Source organism: Ceratotherium simum, chromosome 27 (assembly GCF_057802395.1).
Source record: "Ceratotherium simum simum isolate JZ-2026a chromosome 27, ASM5780239v1, whole genome shotgun sequence".
NCBI classification, from domain to species: domain Eukaryota; kingdom Metazoa; phylum Chordata; class Mammalia; order Perissodactyla; family Rhinocerotidae; genus Ceratotherium; species Ceratotherium simum.
In genome coordinates this window covers 42,642,454-42,666,214 of record NC_141926.1, presented here as the reverse complement: position 1 = coordinate 42,666,214, position 23,761 = coordinate 42,642,454, and the positions used below count along the sequence as shown (strand labels likewise).

Sequence of the window (23,761 nt, the reverse complement as noted above, 5' to 3'; positions counted from 1 at the left end):
TAGTGCATGGCTTCTGTGGCCAAGCGGCAAGCTATGATTTTCCCAAACCAACAGGGCAGAAGGGAAAGCGCAAAATATGAACTGATCACATGACCAGTTCAAGACAATCTGTAGTCTCCTTAGCAGGTTTATTTTTGCAGGTTTTTGTTGTGGTTGCTTATTTTCATTTGTTCCTCTGATACATTCTTTCCTGTTATTTCTGTCGTTTTTCAGGAGGAATCCGGTAGGAATCTTCAGACAATTTTTCTGTCCACTGCCCATTTATTCTCTCTCTCTCCATATCCCACCCCTCCCCTCCTCCTTCCTCCTCTCTCTTCCCTCCTCCCCTCCTTCCCTTTCCTCCTCTCCCCTCCTTTTCCTTCCCCTTCCTCTCTCTTCCTCTCCCCTTTCTTTTTTTTCCCTTCTCTTCCCCAAACACTGGATAATGGAAACAGTAAGGTTAGAGGAAATAAGAACTGGAGTTAGCAGGAGCAAACTTTTCCTTTTCTCCTCTGCTCACTTATCAAGCGCTGCCCTACAGTTGTCTAAAATGTGCAGAACCTCAGGTCAGGGTTTGAAATGTCCCCAAGAAACTACTCAGTTCTCTTCCACTGAAGGTGCTTGCCCAAGGAGAGAGGTTGTCATTGACATTGGCAATGTTTAGGAAATTCATTTATTCGTTGGCTCTTTCTTAAAAATCCTTGTAAGCTTTTTCTATCCTGTAGTTATTCTGTTGTCATTTTTCTTACCACTTCCTGGGTTTAATTACTTCCATATTCTGTATAGCTCAAATGATCTCAGAGATTTCAGACCCCTAGAGTTTTCAGTTGCAATTGCTTAAAGAAAATTATTCTAAAAGACACACAAGAATTGCTCAAATATTCTTGAGAGAAGTTCAATCCTGTTTTATTCATAAAACCCAGAATTCTCAAGAATTTTTTGGCCTTTATCCTATTTTTAGTGACAGCTTCCATCTTTGTTAGAAAAGGACAGTTAACTATAGTTATCTCTGGATGGGCTTAGAGGTGAATTCTTTCCCAGTTCGTTTTGATTTTCTGTGTTTTTAAATTTTCCCCAGTGAACTAGTTTAATAATGAAACATAGAGGAAAAAGTGTTTAAACTGAGTAAGAATTAAAAAGCAATAAAACATTAAGAGAAATGCCTAAGGCTTTAAGACCTGTTAGTAAACTCTATCATCATTCTATGTTTCTCCAAACTCAATGAGATGATCATTTAGACATCCGGAAACAAAATTTCTTTTCAAGTCACTCTATAAATGAAATCTCTATGAATTTCTTTCTAATATTTCACTCTTTACAGAAACTATATTAAATATAAGCTGAAAAGCAGAAATGCTATATCTGATTCCTGGAAAAAATTTAATCATAGTTAATACTGGCAGAGGTTTTCCCCTTCTACACTCGGATCAACATTTGGAATTGTTTGTCCAACACTGGTTAGCGCAGCATGTTGCCCAGACATCAAGCTTTTTTTTTTTTTTCCTCAGCAACAGTTGAAACAATAAAAATAAGACATTTTCCATAAACCTTATGTAGAGAAGGGGAGATAAGTTTTTCTCTTGGACCCTAAGAGTGAAAATTGCCATGCAAAGTACTAGAGATTTAATGCATCAGAAATTATCCTTTTCATCTATTAAAAGGCTTTGTGTATTGAGCTCCCACCTTGAATACAGTTGGACTTCTCTATAAACTGAAATGGTTCTGCAATGAGGAGGAAAAGTGGCAACTATTTAAAGCACATGTCTCCTTTGGTTTAGATATACACAACATTTTCATTTGCACATAGATTGCTAATGTTTTACTCTGAACCCTTGTATTTCTTCACACATTTGGTTAACCATATGTTTTTGATGACAATCCAGTCTTAAACCGTTGCTTCTTATATGGTATGAGAATATAATTAAGCTAAAATTTTAGACTAAGTCTATAATGCATTTTGATTTCTCATGAGGTTCTAATCCAGTTTACAAAATGTTTTCAGACGTACAGTCTAGTTCCAGATCAATTTTTATGTACGTACAGAAATCCTAATGCTTAAATTACCAAAAAATAATGTTTATATTCTTTTGTTGTGGAAGTTGCATTCGGAACATCATCTTGAAATTGTTAAGATCATGGGTAGTTGTACAGAGTAATTTTTTTAAATTTTGCATTTGTGTCCAAAATTAGTGACCATAATCTTTGAAAATTGAGGCCCTATACATTAATCTTAGAGATTTAAGATAGTTAAATGTACTCTATCTAATTTTCTGTTGTGTCTTCAGAGACGCATTGCACTGTGAGGGATGGAACTGGGGGAGGGCGCCGGTACAACAAATGTGTAATTTTAGGCAAGGTACCTTTGCTTCTAATTCTTTGATTCTGAATGCTTCAAATTCATTTATTTAACAATGTTTCAGATATGATGCTGAGGATCAGGAACATAAAGAGGAGCAGAAGAATGTTCTGAAAGCTCGCAGTCTCGTGGAGTAGTCAGCAACATAAATACATCTTCAGGGCTGAACAGGATGTAACAAAGTGCTCACCGAGGGGAAAGCCTCCTTAGGCAGAAGATTCAGCCCTAGCAAAGATGTGTGGTAACACAGCATTGGTAGTTTCAAGCAGTTCCCCGTCTCTAGTGAGTAAGGTTTAATATCGGTAGTGGCAGTAGATCGGGCTGGAAAAGTTGTCAGCGAAAAGTGCAGCAAGGGCCTTTCTTAGTTGCCTTTAATGAGTCTGAAGTTTTCCTGCTACAGGAAGCAAGTCAAAAGCCTTTAAGAGGGTGTGGTGATTTGAGCCAGAGAATTGTTTTGGTTATAAAGACACTAGCCTCAACTAAAGCTAAACATCTTCCTATACTATGACGTGGGATCATCCCCAAGAAAGAGGAGTGCTTAAGGTCATCAAAATACGTACAAAAGAATGTTTATTACAGGTTTATTCATAATAACCTCAAAGTGAAACAACTCGAATCTCTATCAACAGAATAAGGGATAAATGTATTGTGGCATATTCATGAAGTAGAATTCATCAATAGAAAGGAACAAACTACAACAACTACCTGGATACAGCCTCACAGATCCAAGTGTATGGATGAAGCTCAGAGACACAATGTGGAGCAAAGTGAGCCAGACACAAAAGAGAGCATACCATATAATCCCAGTTTTATAAAATTTACGAATAGTGAGAACATAACTTTTTTTATAGAAGTTAGGTTACTTTGGGGGAGGATATTGACTGTCAGGGAACATGCGGGAGCCTACAGGGATGCTGAAAATGTTCAATATTGTACCATTAATTACACGGATGGATACATATGCAAAAATTCATAAATTCATTGATCTCTGCACTTAAGACATGTGAACTTTTTCCCGGGTATTTTACACCTTTATACAAATTTAACAAATACTAGTCAGTGAAAATGATTGGAAGTATTGAGAAAGTAGTCTTTGTTTTCCTCTATATTTTGTTTGTGCTTGTGTGCACGTGTGTCATAATAGAATGAACATTAGACTTGGGCTCAAAAGAATTGGATTTAAACCATAGCTCAGCCCACTAGCTGTGAGATCTTGTGCAAACGACTTAGCCTCTTGGAGCTTCATTTTTGTCCCTGCAAAATGGAGATAATAATAACTATTTTACAGGATTGTTATGAGCACTAAATAAGATGCAGTTTTAGTCCCTGTCCTCTACAAAGTAGAGTCAGCCTAGGGTGAGGAAGGAAAGTGAAACTTCTCCAAAAGGTTTGCAAAAGGTAATTTATACTAGTTTTCTTAAAAGTTTGCTCCTGTGTTTGCTATATTCCTAAGGTGAACATTTTTTTCTTTGCTTTCCTTTTCTTCCTTTTTTAAAATTTTTTTTTCTTTCTCTTTTTTAGTATCATTAATCTTAAGATCTCAGAGGATGATAGAATTTGCATTAGTCAATTTATCCAACATCATACATATAATTTACTTAGAATAACAATATAATGCTAACACTGCCAAATAAAAGGACTGAAAAGAGTTAAAAGATATTTTTTGCATTTACTTTCCACACTTTGCTAATCTTTATGGTCATGCTATGTCTACACTGCCAGAGCATACAGCCGTTACGTATTGAGCTTTATCCCTCCTAACCACTGGTTAGTCTTAGTTCTAGACGTTAACTGCATATTTAATGTCCACTGTCAGTCTTTATGTCAGTATCTTTCCAGTACTTTGGGTATTTGAAGCTCTTCTCTAGTAGATTTCTCAGAAAGGGCTCAAAGGAACATGATTCCTTGAATTTTTGCATGTTGATATCAGACAAATTTATATTGGAAGGTCAGTTTTGTTGGCTATACTATCTTGAGTTCGCATTTTCTTTTCTTGACTAGAATAAATATGTTACTCCATTTCTTCTGAAGTAAGCATTGCATCAGAGGACTGATGATAACCCCAAAATTTCTTTCCTTTGCTAGTCACCTGTTCTTTTTACCTTAATACTTGAAAACCTTTTCTTTTTTTTTAAAGTTCAATAATTTTACTAGAATATGTCTTGATGTTTGATAGTCTCAGGTACGAGGCACACTCTTTCACTGTGTAATTACAAAAATATTTTTATTTAAGTTTCTGGAAAGTTTTCTTGGAATACAGCTTTTGGTATTTGTCCTGTACATTTGCTTTGCTTTCTGCTTCAGGATTTCCTATTATCCGTTTGTTGGATCCTATCTATCTTCAGTAATCATCACTTTCTCTTAATCCTGCTTATCTCTTCATTTCCTCTGATCTTCTATCTATAATAAGGCGTTATCTATTATAGTCATTGCTCTTGTGTGCTTCCTAATTTAGTCTTTTTTTCTGACGATTGTTTCATATTTAATTCTTTCTAAAGTTCTACTTCATTTCTTATTTTTTTAATTCAGATTTATGTTATTTATTTTATGTTTTGTATAATTGTTTTAACATCTTTTAGCTACTTTTGAAATAGTGATTAAAGCTCACATTTGTTACTACTGGTTTATAGTTTACAATATTACTCTGCTTCTTATTCTCTTTTTTTTCTTATAATAACTTTGTATGGAATTCACTATGACCCTTTTATGTTGTTCAAGTTTTTTTTGTGACATTAGTGTTCCTGATTTACTTGAATGCAATTTAAAAAGGAATTTTCCTGAATTTAAATCTATGTTTTAAATCTAAGTGGTTTGAGTGCAAAGTCTTTTTATACTCATGATCACCATTTCTAAACTTCAAGGATCATTCTATTTAGGTCAAATTGCCTTATACAGGATTCCATCCTTCTGTTCTTTTTTGTTATGACAAGGTTCAAGGTTACTGCTGCCATAAGCATTGATTCATATCATGCTTCGTGTTAACTTGGCCCTGTTAATGCTGTATTACTCTGTATTAGCAGAAGCCCACCTTTACTATGGTGTTCAGTTGGTAAAAATAACATATTATATCCATGTTGTAGTTTCTCATATGAATATGTGTTTTCTTTAGTCTCTGTAATAAAAATAAAACAATCATTTTACCATCAAACAAAAAAAGGAGAGGGAGATGTGATTTATCATAGCTTTTCTAGCTTTACAGAGTTCTCTTTCCTGCTTTTTATTTAAAAAATATTTTTGTAGTGTTGAAAATATGGTGGTTTGCTTTCCGAAATTTCCTGGCTTTATTCCCCTCCCCAATATTAATTTCAACCTTCTTTTTTGTTTCTATTGCCTCTGCACTCCATGTTCATTCCATTCTCAGCAGCTTCTTCTCACACAGTTGTTCTGTTTTTATTAGGAGATTTGAAGAGATTCAAAAACTGTGCTTCTGCCACCACTATTTTTCCCAAATCCTCTTATTGGTGGAATTCTAATTATAGAAACATTGAATAAAGAGTGCAATGCTAAGCTGTCAAAGTAAAGTTACCCAGAGAGAATGGCAAGAGAGAGAGAAGTGAAAAGAGAGAAAATGGAGGAAACAGTAGTTGTATAACATTAGAAACAGTCTTTGAAGGGGTAGAATGCACCAGTAGCTAGCAGCACTCGATCAAGCAAAAGTGTCTAGAAAAGCGAAATTTGTTAGAGTTGGAATAGAGGGGAAAGATAGGTATCTACCATGCTAAAACCCATAAACCATGTGATTTTATTTGCTTCAGATCATAATATAAGGTGTAGCATTAGCAAGGAGCTGTGCTACTACAGGAGACTATGTATTTTCTTAAAACAATTTTCCTTAGAATGTAGAGATGCAAGTAGGCATGAGTGAGTGGAGATCACTATACAGATTGATGTATATACTGGAACTCTTTATTTGCATAGATAGGAAAGAAATTTATTCTTAACATTTTAAAAAACAGTTTTATCTTTCAATCAAGTGTTCAAATCTGTGACATTTGAAGAATGATTGCATATGCACATAGGAAATATAATGATATTATATTGACAGTGAAATACCATTACATAAAAATTTATTCTTAAAACTTCCAAACAGTAATAATTCCACTTTCATCAGATATAGTTGCTCAAATGGTATTATTGGGAGAATAATATGCAGGGAAAAAAAACTTTACAATTTGAGATACAAGTAATTAAAAGAAAAATTAAAATTGCTTTTCTCTATAATTGCCTATCAGAATTGAAACTACCTTAAAATCTAATGTAAAGAGTCCCCATTTTAGGGTAACTTTTCAGGATTTATTATTTTGAACTTTTGAGTAAATCACTCTTTATGCATACTTTCATTCTTTAAGGTGTTACTAACACAAGGGTTTTTTATGTGAAAAATTTTAAATAATGAGCCCCAAAGAAGTACAAATTTTCACTCATCAAATATTTGCAAGATACTGGGGATGTAGCATGCATAAGGCAAAAATCCCTGATCTCTAGGAAACCACATCACAGACAGTGATAAGCCAATCTGCATTGCTGTCCGCTGATGGGCCAGAGACTGTCCACGTTTTCCAGTACCGTGGGCCGCCCCCTTCCTGGGATACACAAATAAAGGGCATAAGTTAACAATAGGAAAGGTCCTATGTTACCAGCTTATTAAATACCATAACACTTGGAATGAACAGCGAGTGAATAATGTTTACACACAAATAAAACTTACATATGTAATGAACTATTTTCCAACTATCCAACTCTCTCATTTAAAATACATTGGAACATGATGTAGTCCCTGCAGAAATAGAAGTACAATGATGTATACCTGAAATTTTTACAATGTTATAAACCAATGTTACTGCAATAAACAAAAAATTTAAAAAAAAAAAACAAAGAAAAAAAATAAAATAAAATACATTGGAAAAAAAACAAAACAAAACTTGAACTTCCATCCTAGCAAACTATGGGAATTCCAGTACATTCACAGGATTTCCAGTGTAGAGAGAAGACACGGCACTTACATTCTCTGCCCTCTGTTCTCACTCCATCTCTCTGCTTGGTTAGGTTGAGCAGTCTCTTCACTCTGCGTCTTCATTCTTCAATGCACAGCTAACAAGATTTTTTTCTATGTAGGAGATTTTAAGTAGACATCTAGGAATAATGGTGGTTAATTACAAATCTAAAAAGGAAACAACTTAAAAGTTGAGCATCAGACATTCCTTAAATAACTGTTTGTTGCCCATGCTTTGTGACAGGAAATTTTTTTCTGGCGGTTTCACATCTGACGTTCTCTCCCATTGCAGGGTTATGGGGCCTTTCTTCTTTCCCTCCAGAGAACCTGTGCCCATCTCTTGTGTTCCAATATTCTCCTCTCCTGGGCTATCAGGGAGATAAATGAAAAATTCTTGTTATTTTATTTTTAGAGTAATTCAGATATCATCCTTCCTCTCCACTCCTATCATGAATAACCAGGGATTTCTCTTCATAATGTAAAGGTTAATTACCGAGATAACGTCGGTCTCCAGTAGCCCATCCCATTCTTACTGACCATGGTTTTGAGTGAAAGGGGAGGTTTTTTGTAGTGGAGGAAGTTCTAGTCTGTCCCTTACCAGAGTAAACCCCACAAGGGGCAGCGCTTCTTCCTCCCCTTTATCTAGCAAGTCTGATACAAGAAGAGTTTACATTCCATTTCCTAATCAGTTTTTTGAAGGTGGAACAACTGTATTAGTATTATTTTAAGGAGCTTGAAGTATTTTAATATTCATTACTACCAACCTTTTATGCAAGTAATCAGTATTGTTTCTACAACTGACACATTTTAATATTATAGTGTGTTTTAAATGGATAAAGTACGTGGATATATCAAGAAAATGAAATTTCTGATTAGTTAAAACTGTATTTTTAGCCATGCTATATATCTAAATTCAACTTTCTATTAATTTTTTGATTATTTTGTTCTACTATTATTTGCCTCAAGTGTATTTAAAATATAAATATGGTATTGTTTGTTTAAAAGTTTTCAGAAAACGAGTAGAGATTTTCAGTCCCCACTGATCCAGTCACACTTTGCATGAGCTAGCAAAGCAAAGGTTAGGAACAAAAAGAAACAAGTACATGCCGCATTATTCTTCCAGCCTCCTTCCCACCCCGGCCCCACACGTCATAGTGTAGCACACATCTTCTTGGTCTTATCTGTGCAAGTTGACCACCTGATCTCTCACGCAAATTAGTCATATTTTTTAAAAGGATAAAGAAGAAGGAAATGTAATGTTCTTTAGCTCCACTGACTTTCCTAGAACATTTTAAAATGACTAACTCAATTCCAATGGTTTGTTCTTAAATGTTGTCTTGATAAAACCCAAATTCACAACATAATATTGTCAAACAGTGGTAGCAATCCGTAGGATGTCAGGCCTGAGCTCCAGATAAATATCTCTGTTTACCAAAGGATTTTATGGAGAGGGAATAAGACAGGATATTTGATAGGGCTTTGTTAACAAAAAGAATGATACAAATTTGAGGCGTTACCATCACTCATTACATTTGTGAATTCTAACTCCCATTTAAAATCTTTTTCTCGTCCTACTTGGCATTTGTTAGATGCATATGTGATTACTTTCACTTAATAGAATCCCTTCCCCTAAAGTGAGATGCATAACGGATTCTTATTAAAATGGTATAAATGTCAATGTAAAATTCAGAGGGGGAAATGAGTTCTAATAACTGCAGTACAGTTCAGCACTCAATCAATTTACATATCTTGAGTTAATTTCTCTTAAATATGCTGTTGTTACAAGTTCCATGTAAGCCTGAGTGAGGTATATTAGAATTCTATCAATGCAGTAGAGCTACTTATTTCTTGAATATATTATAGATCCGTCTCTCACTTCCTCAAGACTGAACTTCTTTTTGGTTTCTCTGACAGTGCATGTCAAGAATGATAATCTGGTCAAGTTGCCAGGTATAAGATGCCTATCCTGGCCATCAGACAATTGATTTTTATTTTTTTGTGGTCCATTAAAAGTCAAAACACAAGATTAAGGATAAATATCCATGTGTAAATATCCATCATATTGCCATTGCCAGGGATGTATTTATCAAGAGGATTTAATTAATCAAATGCAGTGCATCACTGTCTTTTCAAGATTGTCTTGGAAGGAAAGCATATGTTTGAATTCGTGCTGGGAAAAGAACGATGAAAACTATTCTCAGACGTGAAACCAGCTCTGATTGACTTCACAGAGTGAGATATGGTACAGAAAGTTGTGAGAAATCTACTTTTCTCATCAAATCGAGACAATGATTACTAATTACGAAGTTATCTCCAGGCCTAGGCAGAAGGAATATGGTGCATGGAAAGGTTGTCAAGGGAGATTTTGGAGCTGATAACTGGTCAATTTTAGGAAGTTTAAGCAAAGAAGTTTGCTTGAGAAAAGTGAAATAAAACTTCCCCTTTTCTGGGTCCTTTTAGGGCACGTGAAATTTAGGACACACGAGGATCTAATGTAAAACAGGATGGTAGTTGATAACACTGTCTTGTGTAATTGAAATTTACGAGGAGTAGAATCACAAAGTGTATCAAATCACAGTGATGTTACTGTAAAGATCTTATATTTTATTTGTCAATTACATCTCAATAAAGCTGAAATTTAAAGAAAAGAAATTGAGTCTTTCCTATATTCTGGGGAAAGTTTACCTCATTTAGTGAATAGAGAGAGCCTGTGGGTATTTCTCAACTTTGTGTATACAGTAGGTCTGTGCTTGGTACAGAGATTATAAAAAAATAATGATGATGATAGCTAACATATGTGAATGCTTTTCATGTTCCAGGCAATGCTATAAGTGCCTTATGTAATTCATTTAAATTTCACAGCGATCCTATAGTGTGGATACTGAGGCAAAGAGAACTTTAGTAGCTTGTAAAAGGTTACGCAGATAAAAATAGGGAAAGCTGGATTCAGAGCCAGCCAAGTCTTGTTACAGGGCTCATTCTCTTAACTAATACCCTGAAGCTGCTAGTCGACAGTGGTGACTGATCATGATATTCAGAATTATGCCCAGACTTGAGGGAAGAATGAGTTCTGCACTGTGCTCTCAGCATCCACAATCCTGGCCCCACCGACAAAGGATCAAACATATAAAGGGGTCACTCTTTTTTCCATTCCTTAATATCATGAGCATTTATGTGCAAGGCATATTCAAGGCAGTATGATGATACAAAGATGAATTAGATGTCTGAGGAATGTACAGATAGAGGGGAGATATTGTAAATGGCTTTAATGAGGGCAGGAAATGATAAGAGCTGTGAAAGGGGTACAGAATTCCTCTGAAATAGAAGATGAAAGGAAGAAATGTTTTCTTTCAAAGAGTAGGCAGATTATTTCTTTCCTGCATGTCTGAATGTCAAAATCAGGATCATAGCTACTATAACTTAGTGTTTAATATTAGCTGGGAATTTGAATCGAACACTCAGTTCCATGGACAGTAGTTCTTCAGAACATATTCAAGTCATCCACATGTTCTCATTTGGGAAATGCTTTTCCCTTTATTATGCACACACCTGAACTTCCATGCCATTCAGAAATGTGACTTTGGTAATTAAAGATAAAGTTAAACACTTCTGCTTAAGTAAATTTCTTTCTGATAGAAGGCAGGTTATTTTCACAGTCTGATTCTACTTACCACGCAGTGAACTGAAAGGATAAATATTAAATAATATGCCCTATTTGGTGGATGACTGCTTGCAGTATTTTGTACTTTTCTTACCTAACTTTCTTTCTTTCCTCTTTCTCTCTTTCTTCCCTCCGTTCTTTTTTTTCCCCTCCCACTCTCCCTCTTTCTTTCTTCTTTCATTCTTTCTCTCTATCTTTCTTCTTTCCTTCCTTCCTTCTTCCGTCCCTCCCTCCTACCCTTGTCTTTCTCTCTCTCCCTCTTTCTCACCCCCTCCCTTCCTCCTTCCTTCTCCCTTCCCTTCCTCCCTTCCATCTTTTTCTTTTTTCTTAGAGGAAGTTCAACAACTCACTAGACCTACCTATCATAAGGATGGAGCCATTGAACTACTGATTTCGTAAACAGATACCGTTAATCAAGTGAAGTTGGATTTTACCGTACAAAGTCTATTGCAAACATACACAATAAAATTTGGTGATGTATAATTTATACTTTAAGATTCATGAATTATATTGAAAAAAGTCAATATTTAATAAGAACCCTCAATTACAATGTTATGGAAAAATAATCCCTCAGAAATTCATGACTAATATCAGGCTTAAAAATACTGATTTTTAAATATTGCCATTTTTGTATATATAAATTCAGTAAGTGTATAAGAAGTGAAATAATTTTATAATGTTGAAATTTAATTAAAATAGAAGACATTTTAATAAGAATATATTTAAGGATAGCTTATTTCTATGATCTAAAATATTCTTTAAATATTATCTGTGGAATATTTATGACTCTACTATCTAACAATAAGAATTAGTTATAAAACTTATTTGAGACAAAAACAGCAACCAACTGAATTATCTTACTTAGATGTTTGCCACTTAGCAGACACCAGAGGTTAGAATCCTTATCCTTATGTTGTTCTGACCATAAACTTTAAATGAACCCAAACATATTAACAATATCGGTATTTTTAAATGAGATGCCCCTACGAGTATTACATCCATATGGGCTGGCTGTAATTGGGAAAAATTAGATTTAATGTTTACAAGAACCCAAGCCCCAGAAACAGCTGTTCCCAAGGCCTGTGTCCTCTTTGGGCCTTTATACTCAAATGTCCCAGAGCGTCTACTCATGCTATCCATTCCAGAAAGGATGAAGTACGCTTTAAACTGGCACCAATTGTAGAAAAGATCCAGATTACAAAAGTTTTATAAATAATTTCATGGACGATCAAACATGGCCTTTAATTACTCATATTATATACTAGCACATTCATACCCTCAAATGGCCCTATACATTGATAGAGCAATGTTACTGATCACGTGTTTGCACATAATGCAAATCTACAACACTCACAAGGTTCAATGTCACTGTCAGGGGACTGGATGCTGCTTCCAGTATTTCCTTTTCTAGTAGTTCTGGAATTATATGAATGGCTTATTATAGACATATTTTGTACAGCTCAGCTGGCGAAGGAATAGACTAAGAATTAGAATCCCACTTTAATGATAACCTCTAAAAAGTATTTTCCTAAACAATTGTTACTCTGCTTTTTAGTATGTTAGTACTTTGATTGAAAATATTAATTTTCAAATCGCACCTATGAAATGAAGGCATGCCTGTCTAAATTGAGTGGCAAATTAAGTAAAGAATAGCTATATACTTGTTTTTCAGTTGGAGGCTAGATAGTGAGAACTATGTTCTTGTATATGTCTCTGCTTAATTGGGAGCAGAAATTTGTCACTAGGGAAAAAAAGTGCACAAATTAACAGTGAACTACTATGGAAATTATATGCAGTTTTTTTCTCATTCTGAATTTCCTCTATTCTGCAATGCTAGCTACACAAATTGCTTTGAAAATTCTAACCACTATCAAGAATTGTAAAGAGTCTGAGATATTCCTTTTCTTGAAAGCTAATGAGTTAGCCTCCTACAGTTTTATGACTTCTGTCAGAAAACACGAGACTCCTGAATCAGAGACAAAGGACTTATTACTCCTGGCACAGCAAGAAGTATGAGCTTCATGTGTGTATCAGCTCTTCCTGCCCTCGAGTCTCACGGTTGGGAGATGCAGAAGGGCTCAAGTGGATGCTGTGTATATAAGTAGGTTTGCATCATAGCTGAGGAGCCCCAAGCTTAGGGAACCCCAATAATTTATAACAAGCTTCAAAGCAGACCTATCCAACCTTCGCCCTGTAAGAGATATTATTTTTCTTGTACTTGATGGTTTGTTTTCTCTATCTTGGAGGGAGACACACTATCTCTATCTTCCAAGGCTATTTGCCATGCAGACATCCTTGAAAAAATTCCAGAAAAAAATATAGTTAGGGGTGGTTATTAGTGTCCTTGCTCACAAAATGTGCAGAAATATGAAATACCCAGGAAGATTTGTCTCCAGATAATTAAATCTCTTGTTTCTATGTCATCTTTGCTATGGCAGATATTTCCAAGAGTACAACACTCCTGTTAATCTGATAGAACCTGGGACCAAATCTATTTCGTTTGTCTCATACAGCATTTAATTTAAGGATATTCCCAACAAGATTTCAAGCAGAAGGATGGGGCTAACATGCACTATTTACCTCAACCATGTCATGCTTCCATGAACCATTAGGGTGTCCTTTAGAAAGCCAGATGGTTTTGCCTTAAGTTTCTGTATTGAACTTTCCACTTGGCTTGAGGAATTAAGCCAGGTGCCAAAAGATGTATTAGAGATTGTCCAGCCTCCACTTTGTCCTGCAAGAAAGAAATCTAAGGCAAGTCTCTCATTCATATTAACCCTGATCAGCGAGTTCAGACTGACCTGAATGACTTCCAGGGCTGAAGAGGTATTTGCCTAAACACCGAGGGTCTCTTATGACCCCCGCTAAGGTGCAAGTCACTATGTTTTTTTGGGGGAAAGCTATGTTAATGCCTGGCTTCCACATGAAAAATACAATCCTGAAGGTGCCTCTGGAAAGAACATGTTGCTTATAATTAATGGTTCCCCTCAAATAGAACCTACATCAGTCTGGGGTCACAGGTTGATACTGCTTCCAATGTAGTTACCTTGCTGGATTGTTGGCTGTAGGGTTCCAAGTTCAGTTTGAATAATTGAGTCTATTCTTTGTTTTTAGAGGGACTACCAGCTGGTTGGCATTCCTCTGACCAACAGAATGACTAGGAATCAAGGTGCGGAAGACATCTGGGGGTATTTTGGGAGTTAGGGTCATCCAGTGCTCTTTCAGATAGATATCCTGAGAAAGTTAAGAGAAATGGTGATCAAATCATGACCAGAGTCATCTGGAAGAGGTGGGATGCTGACCTAGGATTCAGTTGACTTTAAGGCACTGAAGTTAAGTTTTGAAGAACCGCACTTGGGCATTTTCTTTCATGCAGAAGGCTCTACAGGAAGTTCTGAAAGAAAATGATCATTAATATTCTTCTATTCCCCTTTCTTTCTGGTGACCGGGAAGGTCCTTGAGTTCTTCCTACTGAGCAGAGTGACCATTTCCATTTTTGTTGTGTTTTTATTGAGATATAATTGACATAGAACATTGTATTAGTTTTAGGCATACGAGGTAATGACGTAATATGTATATATTGCCTGACATCTAAGGTGTTCATTCCTCAGGTGCCAGGGTTGTTGCTCTCCTTTCATTTCCACAAAATCAGTGTGTCCATTTCAATAGCTGTAACCTCATCTTTTTCCAATCAGCCCTTTCATCCAAACAGATCAATTGCACGAGTGGCAATGATATTTCTTACAGAGTTACAGGTGCCTATTATGTCCTCCACTTTGGCCTGTGTAGGCTACTGTAGGAGGACTCAGTAAGCAGTGGACTCCCAAATGCTCACTATCCTTATGCTCTAAGACCATGTCAAGCGAAGAAGAGATCCAAGTGGTTGGACCTGAATTAAGTTTGAATCTCCTAGACCCCATTTTGGCTTGGCAGTCAAGAAGATATGACAACCATGCCAGGCACAGGTCACCATTAGAAGAAAAAATTAGCATCCTGCCTAGGAATGGTCAGAATAGAATCTCACATTTTCAAAATAGATCTGTATGCCACCCGCGTGCTTTGTTCATCGTCATCACTCAAGAAGTGGCTGAGAAAGGATTATTTCTTTCTGAGATGGCCACATTCACTGACCAAACTACTTTGCTAAGCTGTGGTCAAGGAGAGGGTGAGAAAACTAAAGAGAGGAAATGTTTTGAGTTGTTTTTGAGGAGGTAATTTCAAAAATAAGTAATACCAGATGCTTGGGGATGTCAGGGATGTGGAAGGTCCATCCACACAGACTATTGAATATCTTGGCCATCAATCAATAGTTGAATGGCTTTGCAATAAAAAGCACACCATTTTTCTGAAGATGGCCTGAGAAGAGCAGTACAGCCTTTACCCATGGTCCCTGAGAGATAATCTCCAAGGCCTTAGAATATCCTGCCTGATAAAAATATCTTTGTTTACTTGCAGGCTTTGAGCCACAGTGTGATTTAGGGTGGGACTTTGGGTCATGCGGTCTCAGTCGATCTCCTGAGGGGCTGCAGACTGAGGACAGCCATGTGGATGAACAATCAGGTTTAGGTAATCAAGCTTCAGTAAAGACTCTGGACACCAAGCGTCAGGTGAGTTTTCCTGGTTGATAAAACACCATATGTATTATCATAAAGCAATTCTGGGAAAGTTACACCATGATTCTTTGGGGAGAGGACGATTGGAAGCTCTACATTTTGCAACTTTCTTGGACTCTACCCTATGCACTTCTTCCCTTGGCTGATTTTAATATGTATCCTTTCCCTGTGACAAACCGTAACTGTGAGTATAACAGCTTTCAGTGAGTTCTGCAAGTCTTTCTAGTGAATTATTGAAACTAAGGCTAGTCTTGGGGGGATGCTGAACTTGCAATTGGTGTAAGAAGTAGAGTGTTCTTGTGGACCATGCTCCCTAACTTTCCAGTTGGTGAAAAAAGTGAAGGCAGTTTGTGGACTGCCCCTTAACATCACAATGACTCACATTAATTTCCAAGGCCAGAATATTGTCACCAGAGTGGACTGGAATAGCAAGTTTGTAACCTTAAAAATGTGCTAACAGTGGTGAGGCAACACTGATATCCCTGAGATGAGGTCAAGTGTAGAATGTTGTTGATCTTCCAGGAGTGGGTGGGGGCAATATCCTGTACAATATGACCTTCCTCACCATGAGACAGTCAACTTTTAGTAAGAGTCACAAATCTGGCATGCAGTGGTAGCTTTTGCATCAGAAATATACAGTCCCTTCCTTTGTATCTATCTATGATGGTGGATGTATTGTCGTGTCCAGAATAATCATGGACAGGCAGAAATGGTGGCAATCTGGGTAGTGAATCTCTCTCAGCAGTCTGATTTCAGTCAGTCTTGTCAGAGAATGGGCCCTTATCATGGATATCTATTTTAATGACCCAGACAGTTTGATAAGTAGCTGTTATTTGTTTCCATTGTTCATAGAAGAGTATCTTTAATCTGACCTTCTGTAGTTTTCCAAAGGGTAAATCAAATAGTCCATGGCCAGCAGCCCAAGAGTCAGTAGAAATATAGCAAGGTTTATCAAGGGGAGTATTGGCCAGAGCTATGAGAATGGCCTTGAGTTCTGCCTATTGAGCAGAGTGACCATTTCCATTTTTGTTTTGTTTTTATTGAGATATAATTGACAGAGAGCATTGTATTAGTTTTAGGTGTACAAGGTAATGATGTAATATGTATATATTGCAAAATGATCACCACAATAAGTTTAGGCAACATCATTCACCACATATAGTTACAATTTTTTTCTCTCCTGATGAGAACATTTAAGATCTACTCTCTTAGCAACTTTCAAATACATAATACAGTATTGGTAACTATAGTCACCGTGATGCATATTTCATCCCCAGGACTTAGTTATCTTACAATCGGAAGTCAACACCTTCATCCATTTCTCCCACCGACCTCCCTCCACCTCTGGCAACCACTCATCTGTTCGGTCTTTATGAGTTCAGTCTTTTTAGATTCCACATGTAAGTGAGAGCATATGTTATTTTCCATTTTGGATTAGGTATATACGGTATTGAAGTTGAATAACTTTAACAGCTCAGTGGATATCATTGGATTCAGCTTGGTTGAACCAGACCCCCCAGTGAACCAAGACCAGGCTTTTATAGGAATTTCTGTGAGTGGAGGGCATACTGAGCCAGTGATTTGCTTCAGGAAGTATAGTGGGGGATAAAGTTTCTCCCAGAGAGAGCGTTGTCCCTTTTTCATGTGAAGCTAAGATGTCACTGGAGCTAGGCATAGTGCATTTTTGAATGACATTTCCCTTGACAGGTGAGGCTTGTTGGCCTCTTCCCACATTTGTAGCCATTCAGTACAAGTTAACCCACCTCAAAATGGGAATATCAGGCAGGAGAGTCATATAGCCCCTCTGGGTTTTGTGGAGGATCAGAATTGGCCAGCCCAAAATGTGTCTCTTTGCCTTGTCTTGATTATTTTTAAGAACAAAAGACTCTCAAAGAAACTTTGACCTTCCCCCAACTGCCTAAAAGAAATTAAGATAAAAGGCTTGTCCCCAGGACAGGCCATCACCGTAGATAACTCTGGGTATAGGCAGACTGTGAGGGTCCTTGCTAAGCCCCTCCTTAACAAAATTCTGTTTACCAATCATTTGCTTTTCCATTTCCATGTGAATTGCCTTCCTACTCTTAGAAGTCCTAAACCACTACCCCTAATACCCTCCTTTGTCTTTACCTGAAGATTCTATTTAGGGTGGCAGCTTCAGCCATTTTGGTGAGTTGCTCAGTTTTCCTGGGTTTCGCCCATATATACATGTTATAAAGCTTTGTTTGACTTTCTTCTGTTATTCTGTCTCATGTCAATTTAATTCATAGCACAGCCAGAAGGACCTAGAGGGTAGAGGAATTCTCTTCCGTCCATACAGTTTGGCAACTTGGACGGGATAAAACTTCACTGGCTGGATGCTGCTCGCTCCTGCACTACTGAGAGATCCTGGACCCCTGACAAGAGCCGGCAGGAGGTAAGAGTTCTTACCACGTCAGTCTCCTGGATATCTGCTTGCAGGATCCAATGGAAGTGATAGTGTTGAGTTCTTTCTCCTTTTCTAAATGTAGATTAGCAGGAGAAAATGTTGGTGAAGCTAGCTTCTTGGACTCAGCAACTCTAGGAAATTTGGTTGAGTACTCATTCGTTAATAGATCCTTTTCTTCCCAGAGATAGTCATTCATTTTCCTTGTCTCTCTCTTTTTTTCTCATTTGTCATGAAAAAGAAAAACCATTGGGCAAGACAGAGACATCTATAAGCCTTTTCTCTGGGAATATGTGCGTGAGGTGAAAGCTGTTGCTAAGGGCATCTTGGAACCCAAAAAGGCCACAAATTTGGTGGACATGGGTGGAGCAGTTAGGAGCCATTACGGCGCTCACCACCTCAAGAACTCTCCTGTGAAAGGATAAGTTGGGTCATGGAACAAGGTAGATGACACAGGTCCCCCACCAACTTCAAGAAAATGTCCATGCAATGACGAGGTACTCTGTAAAACCACACAAATTCCCCAACACTGTAGCACCTCCCTCCTGGGTATTAATTTGGCTCCAAGAGACCCAAGGCTTAGCTAAAGCTGTTAATGTGATATTAGATGAGGTTTTTCTCTTTTGTCTTGTTCTATGTCTTGAGAGCCTGGCTTTGTGACCTTTCTGGTCTCCGCCATCAGGAGGATGTACATACCGGCATGCATCTTGGCGACCAGTCATGTAGACTGGGGTTCTGGGACACACTCTTTGGCTGTGTCAGCTCTCCAGAGGTGTTTGTCATAAGGGGTCCCAATTGCTTTTGTTAAGGGCCTTTGTTGTCTCAACCTTCATTGCTTGTTAGTGCACTCTGCCTATGCAATGAAGGCCTTCGTTTTCTTTGACTATTTTGGGGAATGACTTTTCTGGATCTTGTAAGGGCTACTTCTTTGGCACTATCTTTTGGGGATGCCTCTTGCATCATGGTTAAGTTTATTGGTATGTGTCGCTATTAAGATCCTACTCATCAATGTGACCAGATGATGGATCATTTAGATTGGAAAAACTTCTAAATTGGGAAAAAAACTTGTGAGAACTCTCATCATAATTGTTTTGTTGGTACCTATGAAAAGGTCAAATTAAAAAAGGAAATAAAGAGAAGACCACAAATAGGAAAAATTATCTATTTCCATGATAAGAGGGTAATGGATACAAATGCACAAAAAAGAGGTTAGATACGATGTCAAAAACATAAAAGGAGGGAGGAGGGGAGTTAAAGAGTAGAGCTTTCAGACAGAGGTCAAACTAAAGAGACCATTAATTCTGTATAGAAGAAGAAAGAAACAGAGAAGGACTACTAAAACACTGAGAAAAAAAAAGTTAAAAAATGGCAGTAAGTACATATTTATCAATAGCTACTTTAAATGTCAATGGACTAAATGCTCCAATTAAAAGGCATAGGTTGGCTGATTGGATAAAAAAACAAGACCCATATATATGCTGCATACAAGAGACACACTTCAGATCTAAAGACACTCACAAACTGCAAGTGAAGGGATGGAAAAAGATACTCCATGCAAATGGCAATGAAAAGAAAGCTGGGGTAGCAGTACTCATATCAGACAAAATAGACTTTAAAACAAAAACTGTAAAAAGAGACAAAGAAGGACATTACATAATGATCAAAGGAACAATCCAACAAGAGGATATAACACTTGTAAATATCTATGCACCCAATGTAGGTGCACCTAAATATATAAAGCAATTATTAACAGACATAAAAACAGAAATAGACAGTAACACAATAATAGTAGGGGACTTTAACACTCCACTTACACCAACGGATAGATCATCCAAACAGAAGATCAATAAGGAAACATTGGCCTTAAATGACACACTAGAACAGATGGACCTAGTAGATATATACAGAGCATTCCATCCAAAAACCGAAGAATACACGTTCTTTTCAAACGCACATGGAACATTCTCCAGGATTGATCACATATTAGGCCACAAAACAAGTCTCCATAAATTTAAGAAGATTGAAATAATACCAAGCATCTTTTCTGACACACACAACGGTATGAAACTAGAAATCAACTATAGGAAGAAAATCAGGAAAGCCACAAATACGTGGAGATGAAACAAAATGCTACTGAACAATGACTGGGTCAACGAAGAAATCAAAGAAGAAATCAAAAAATACCTGGAGACAAATGAAAATGAAAATACAACATGCCAGAATTTAGGGGATACAGCAAAAGTGGTTCTAAGCGGGAAGTTTATAGCAATACAGGCCTATCTCAACAAACAAGAAAAATCTCAAATAAACAATCTAACAATGCACCTAAAGGAACTGGAAAAAGAAGAACAAACAAAGCCCAAAATCAGTAGAAGAAGGGAAATAATAAAAATCAGAGCAGAAATAAATGAAATAGAGACCAAAAAAAACCAATAGAAAAAATTAATAAAACCAAGAGCTGGTTCTTTGAAAAGATCAACAAAATTGACAAACCTTTAGCTAGACTCACCAAGAAAAAAAGAGAGAAGGCATAAATAAGTAAAATCAGAAATGAAAGAGGAGAAATTACAACAGACACCTCAGAAATACAAAAGATTATAAGAGAATACTATGAAAAGCTATATGCCAACCAATTTGACAATCTGGAAGAAATGGATAAATTCTTAGAATCACACAACCTTCCAAAACTGGATCAAAAAGAAATAGAGAATTTGAATAGACCAATCACCAGTAAGGAGATCGAAACAGTAGTCAAAAACCTCCCCAAAAATAAAAGTCCAGGACCAGACGGCTTCCCTGGTGAATTCTACCAAACATTCAAAGAAGACTTAATACCTATCCTTCTCAAACTCTTCCAAAAAATTGAGGAGGGAGGAAGCTCCCTAACTCATTCTACGAAGCTGACATTACCCTGATACCAAAACCAGACAAAGACAACACAAAAAAAGAAAATTACAGGCCAATATCACTGATGACCATTGATGCAAAAATCCTCAACAAAATACTAGCAAATGGCATACAACAGTACGTTAAAAAGATTATACACCATGATCAAGTGGGATTTATTCCAGGTATGCAGGGATGGTTTAACATTAGCAAATCAATCAACATGATACACCACATTAATAAAATGAAGAATAAAAATCACATGATCATCTCAATAGATGCAGAGAAAGCATTTGACAAGATACAGCATCCATTTATGATAAAAACTCTGAATAAAATGGGTATAGAAGGAAAGTACCTCAACATAATAAAGACCATATATGAGAAACCCACAGCTAATATCATCCTCAGTGGTGAAAAACTGAAAGCTATCCCTCTAAGAACAGGAACCAGACAAGGATGCCCACTCTCACCACTCCTATTTAACATAGTACTGGAAGTCCTAGCCAGAGCAATCAGGCAAGAGAAAGAAATAAAAGGGATCCAAATTGGAAAGGAAGAAGTGAAATTGTCACTATTTGCAGATGACATGATTTTATATATAGAAAACCCTAAAGAATCCACCAGAAAACTTTTATAAGTAATAAACAAATATGGTAAAGTTGCAGGATACAAAATCAACATACAAAAATCAGTTGCATTTCTATACACTAACAACGAAGTAGCAGAAAGAGAAATTAAGAATACCATCCCATTTACAATTGCAACAAAAAGAATAAAATACCTAGGAATAAACTTAACCAAAGAGGTGAAAGATCTGTACACCGAAAACTATAAAACATTTCTGAAAGAAATTGAAGACACAAAGAAATGGAAAGATATTCCGTGCTCTTGGATTGGAAGAATTAACATAGTTAAGATGTCCATACTTCCTAAAGCCATCTATAGATTCAATGTAATCCCTATCAAAGTTCCAACAACACTTTTCACAGAAATAGAACAAAGAATCCTAAAATTTATATGGAACAACAAAAGACCCCGAATAGGTAAAGGAATCCTGAGAAAAAAGAACAAAGCTGGAGGTATCACACTCCCTGATTTCAAAATATACTACAAAGCTATAGTAACCAAAACAGCATGGTACTGGCACAAAAACAGACACACAGATCAATGGAATAGAATCGAAAGCCCAGAAATAAACCCACACAGCTATGGACAGCTAATCTTCGACAAAGGAGCCAGGAATATACAATGGGGAAAAGATAGTCTCTTCAACAAATGGTGTTGGGAAAACTGGATAGCCACATGCAAAAAAATGAAAGTAGACCCTTACCTTACACCATACACAAAAATTAACTCCAAATGGATTAAAGACTTGAATGTAAGACCTGAAACTATGAAACTTCTAGAAGAAAACATAGGCAGTACGCTCTTCGACATTGGTCTTAGCAACATATTTTTAAGCACCATGTCAGACTGGGCAAGAGAAACAATAGAAAAAATAAACTAATGGGACTACATCAAACTAAAAAGCTTCTGCACAGCAAAGGAAACCATCAACAAAACGAAAAGACAACCTAACAATTGGGAGAAGATATTTGCAAACCATACATCTGATAAGGGCTTAACCTCCAAAATATATAAAGAACTCATGCATCTCAACAACAAAAAAACTACCAACCCAATTAAAAAATGGGCAAAAGACCTGAACAGACATTTCTCCAAAGAAGATATACAGATAGCCAACAGACACATGAAAAGATGTTCAAAATCATTAACTAGCAGGGAAATACAAATCAAAACTACAATGAGATATCATCTCACGCCCGTCAGAATGGCTATAATTAACAAGACAGGAAACAACATGTGTTGGAGAGGATGTGGAGAGAAGGGAACTCTCATACACTGCTGGTGGGAGTGCAAACTGGTGCAGCCACTATGGAAAACAGTATGGAGATTCCTCAAAAAATCAACGATAGAACTACCATATGATCCAGCTATTCCACTGCTGGGTATTTATCCAAAGAACTTGAAAACATCAATGCATAAAGATACATGCACCCCTGTGTTCATTGCAGCATTATTTGCAATAGCCAAGACTTGGAAGCAACCTAAGTGCCCATCAAGGGACGAATGGATAAAGAAGCTGTGGTATATATACACAATGGAATACTACTCAGCCATAAGAAATGATGAAATCCAGTCATTTGTGACAACATGGATGGACATTGAGGGTATTATGCAAAGTGAAATAAGTCAGAGGGAGAAGGTCAAATACCGTATGATTTCCTTCATTAAGTAGTAGATAATAACAACAATAAACAAACACATAGAGACAGAGATTGGATTGGTGGTTACCAGAGGGGAAGGGGGGAGGGAAGAGGGCGAAAGGGATAATTCGGCACATGTGTGTGGTGAGGGGTTGTAATTAGTATTTGGGTGGTGAACATGATGTAATCTGTGCAGAAATAGAAGTATAATGATGTACACCTGAAATTTATACAATGTTATAAACCAATGTTACTGCAATAAACAAACAAACAAAAAGAAATAAAAAAATTATGACTAGCTTTAAGACTCTAACTCGAGCTACAATTAAATTGAGGCAATGTAAAAGTGTAAGTGTTGATAAGATTATCAAGGTTGGAATGTTTGAGCTAATTTTATATAAAGAGGTTATATCAACTTTTCCTGAGTATGTTTTAAAATGTCTGACTAGGAATGCTTCCCCTATCCAAACTTATAAGACCAAAACATATTGATAAAGTCCTAATGAAAGTTATGATCAGAGATATAAGTTGATAGAATTCAGATGAAATTCTGTGGAAAAATTGATATATTTACAAGCTTT

The 23,761-nt window shown here is 36.7% G+C and overlaps 1 long non-coding RNA gene across 1 annotated transcript in view; it reads left to right on the top strand.

Moving 5' to 3' along the window:
* LOC147913491 (uncharacterized) overlaps positions 1-23,761 on the top strand; it is a 52,689-nt gene that overhangs the window by 16,697 nt on the left and 12,231 nt on the right. Inside the window, exons 2-4 of the long non-coding RNA XR_015548690.1 lie at positions 14,104-14,158; positions 15,445-15,596; positions 17,870-18,015. This is a non-coding gene — a long non-coding RNA (uncharacterized LOC147913491). The remainder of the gene's footprint in view (positions 1-14,103; positions 14,159-15,444; positions 15,597-17,869; positions 18,016-23,761) is intronic.